Source organism: Cucumis melo, chromosome 7, assembly GCF_025177605.1.
Source record: "Cucumis melo cultivar AY chromosome 7, USDA_Cmelo_AY_1.0, whole genome shotgun sequence".
Lineage (NCBI taxonomy): Eukaryota > Viridiplantae > Streptophyta > Magnoliopsida > Cucurbitales > Cucurbitaceae > Cucumis > Cucumis melo.
Window position 1 is genome coordinate 29,223,622 of NC_066863.1, and position 4,441 is coordinate 29,228,062.

General features: G+C 33.6%; 1 long non-coding RNA gene across 1 annotated transcript; it reads left to right on the forward strand.

The window, feature by feature from the left end:
• The first annotated feature begins 3,234 nt into the window (after window positions 1–3,234).
• LOC127150201 (uncharacterized) lies at window positions 3,235–4,441 on the forward strand. Its single transcript, XR_007822321.1, has 2 exons — window positions 3,235–3,357; window positions 4,234–4,441. It is a non-coding gene; the product is annotated as an uncharacterized LOC127150201 (long non-coding RNA).

The window sequence follows — 4,441 nt, forward strand, 5'->3', positions numbered from 1 at the left end:
GAACTCAGGTGATTAGTTTGGTGTTGGGTGAAATTTTTATATATGGTTCTAAGTGGACAGAGACTTATCTTCTAGAAATTCAAGGAATGTCTTTTGTTCTTAAAATCCTCTTTTTTTATCAGTATGTAATTTATTTGTGAGTTTGATTGTCGTTCATTTCTATCAGTTGCTTTGTTTTCGTAGTGTTTCTGTGAGTGTCTTGGTGATCTCCAACTATACTACAAAAGCTTTTTCCTTTTTTTAACGATATATTATCTTTGAAAACAAAATTCTAATTTTGGTTATGTTTATCTGTTTTTGATCGTGAGAGAATAGTTGTTCGTTACTTGGTCCTTGCGTTGAATTGATGGGCGCCCTCCATAGTTGACACCACACACTATCCAATTGGCCAATACAATATATTTCCCAAACATACCCTCAACTAAAACCACGTTACAAAGATATTTCCTTCACAAATTATGAAGGATCGAAATGGAATTTCACACTCACATTAACTCATTATCATCCTCCAACCCACTTCCAAAAATCATATTATAAAAACCACATTTTGTTATGACACTTTTGTGTATATATATGCTTTTCATTTTCTCTTAAACACAAAAAGAGATCAAGAATAAAGTTAGGATAAATGGAGGGTTTAATTCCTTATCTTTTCCATGCAATGAAGAAGCAAAAGCCACGCCACAGCTACAGAAGCCAATCCGTAGGTTCAAGCAGGAGCTACCATCTATTGATCACAGCCAACGATGAGTCGTCGCACCGACGAACACGATCGGATTACCAGCCACCAACATTTGAGTTTTTGGACCAACAACGACCGTCACAGGAGTTAACACATTCCCGCAGCGTCAACAAAGTCGCCTTTGGATCGTCTACTAGACCTAGTAATGGATTTGAATCTAACTTCTATTCTTATGCTGGTCAAGTTTCAAATAGGCCTGCTTATAGTTATGGTAATCCTCCTCGTTGAAAAAAATTAGCAAAATGTGAGGAGGAATATTATTATTGTTTAAAACTCTAATTAGCAATTTGGAAAATGTTTTTTCTTCTTCTTTTTATTTGTTGAATTGTATTGCTTGGTGAAGATCAATGCGTAAAGAGGTGGATCTCTCCATGAAAATATGGTCTGAGCAGCCACCTTTTATGAATTTGAAATTGTACATTAAATTTGTTGGAAAGTATTCTTTTCTTTAATTTGGTTTAAAAAATGAAGTCCCCCATCCAAATTAATAATTACAGTGGACCAAAAACTTTGGTTTTTGCAAAAAGAATTAAATCGATCTCTCCTTCCACGACTTCACGTATATATATGCTAAATATTATTTGTGAACAAGTTTTTACCAACGTAAACATAAACATAGTGCTACATGCACGCTTGCTCATAATAAGAATACAAGTAAAAGTGAAGCTTCAATTTGGCGTAGATTGAGATGAGTTATAATTATTCATTTAATCAAGAGTGCTCGTTATTTTAACATATGATAGAGACAACAAACTCTGACAAAACTGTATCGAAATCACTTTTAGCGATCAACTCTGAAAAAACAGCAAGTAGATCTAACACATAATACAATGTCAAACACAATTTCACTGACATTATGTATGAGAAGAGGACTGTCATAAAAGCAAATAGAAAAAATAAAGACAAAGATTTGATAACCCATAAATTCAGCAAGAGCAACATTATTACTAATAATGTCATCAAACATCGGATGAGATTATTACTAATAAGGTAAGTAAAGTAGTTGTAAAATTATTTTTTGACACAAAATTAGGCGACAAATGTTGTTCGTTCACTCCTCTTGGTGTTGCTCACCAACGTGGTGGAGTTTGTAGGCTTCACAAATTAGTACCTTATAGTCTAAACACAGTCACCTCATGCTTGGTTTGAAAAGTTTTCCACGGTAATGACGTTGCTTGGTTTTATTACTAGTCATCATCATTTACAATATTAAGTGATGCTAGTGATTGTTAAGAAAAATACCAATTTTAGAGTCTACGAGTACATATATATGCATTGATACATATATAGAGACATATACTCATTTCACGAGACTATTATTGTGAGATAATTAATTACGAGACGACTTCCACAAAGTAAATGCCAAAAATAAGATTTTTGAAACTCTAAAATATATTATAATCTTCTTTCAAATCAAGGTAGAAACCAACCACGTGGAAGAAAGTTTCCATGCACAATACTGAAGTGGCAAAACAAAAACGCAAAACTAGAAAGTGTAGAGATTACACAAATTGCCATTGCCAGCCAGATGGAGGATAGATCCTCACATCATTTTCAAGTTTCAAAACCAAGTTAAAATGTGTAGAAATGTCTCAAACTTCCACACAAAAATTAAATACCCCTGCATTTAATGTTTTTGTACAAAATCTCTCGAAACAACCTCTTTCTCTTCTATAAATGGGAACCAATTAATTAACAAAACCAAATATGAAACTAAAAGGAAAAGAAAAGAAAACATTGAAGAAATATGGACAGCAAGAAGATTGTTGTGGTGGCAATAGTGGGAATGATAATAATGCTAGCGGCGATGTCGTCATCGGCTTCTTTTGTCGTCGATGACAAGGACTCGACAAATCTCGTCTCGGACGGTCGAGATATGAATAATGGATGCCCAAGAAAGATAATGATAAAAGGAGGAGTGTTTAAGGAAGAACAAAGAATGTGTCCTAAAATCCTTATGAAATGCAAACAGGACTCTGACTGCTTACTTGATTGTGTTTGCCTAAAGGAAGGATTTTGTGGTTAGTGTTTAATTATAGTGTACCTCTCAAAACTATGGTGTTTTTGTATATATTTAAGTCTTTGGTTATAATGAGGATCACTCCCTCTCTGTGTATGTGATCACGTTTCTCAGTTTCAACAATATGCATAAATAAAAATCGTCATTTTCCCTTTCTTTCCTTTTAAAAGATTAGACTAATTAATTAGTTTTTTTAATGCATATTATTCTTGATAAGCAAAATGAAAGAAGACACAAATAACATAACCCGTCTCCCATCAAATACAAACTTTGTTATATAATTAAATCATCATTAACCTTCTCGTGAGAGAGAGAACAAACATAGTAATTTTAGAGAACCCAATCCCCACAATGGCCAGCGGTGTAACAAGCACAATTGGATGGGCAGTCTTTGTGAGATTTGCAAGCCTTACCTTTTACCAAACATACTCCATTTTGATCACCATTTTTCATGATATTTTTTCTTGGGAAAGCATGGCTACCGCCGTTCACAACGGCTCCAGACGCCACATTCTCAGTCGTTATGGTGGAGTCAGCTAGAGTAGCAATCATAAAGACCACCATCATCACCACCACGGTCGCCACAGAGAGGCCGGTACTATTCTTCTTGCTCTCCATTTTCTTATGCGCTTTCCTCTTCCAAGCTTTTTTTCCAACCTAATATGGTTTTGCCCTTAGGTTTTTGGTATTTATAGGGAAGAGATTCTATGTGGTTAAATTTTCTTTAGAGGAATATTTATAAATTTTAGTTTAAAATGAAGGGAAATTGTAAAAATTTTGTTTTATTTATTATTCTTAAGAAAACCCCTGCAAATAAACATAATATATTTTGAGTAGTTTCATTTTTTTTTTAAATGACGATAAGCTAGATAACTTGGTATCATCAATAAGCTAGATAACTTTCATAATTCATCTATAATAAGGTAGATAATAAGGGATGAAAATCAAAAGTGTTTGGAATCTATAATAAGCTAGGATAATAAGGGATGAAAATTGAAAGGGTTTGGAAAAGATATTGGACTAGTCAACCTCGGACCAAAGAAGACCCACACCCAGTTGATCTAGAAAGAAAACCCTAATTGGATAAGAAAAAGGGAAGAACCGAAGCCTGTATAAACTAAGACGAGAAAGCGTAATCAAAAGTTTGCTCTCAAACTAGCATCTAAGTGCTTTGATCTTTTCCTTCCAACATTTCGATTTGTGTATGGCTTATTTTCTTAAAATGCAAATTTACTGTTTACCTAGCTCATGGAGATTAAAAGCAGTTTGCTCGGCAAAATTTTGCATCCATTGGACATACTAATATTTCATGATCTCAAAATGATATAAAAGATTTTAAAGGATTGAGTATTTTTTTAGCAACACTGACCAATCTAGGAAGGAATTTAAACTTTTCATACAAAATGGCAACGTGTGTTAACAACTGTAATGAAAATGAAAATAACATAAGACCCATTTCTGCTTATAACAGGTATGTTGCTATATCATGAAGAGTCTCCCAAATTCAAGTGAATACAAAACATCCCATCTCGACTAGGGAAGTAGCACCAATATATATTCCTATTAGCGATACACTTTGAAAGCTTTAATAGTTAGATCTAAATTTTACTTTCCACCTAACTGTATTATATATATCTATTAATATTTTAAACCTAATCGATTATACTTACATTTGTCCC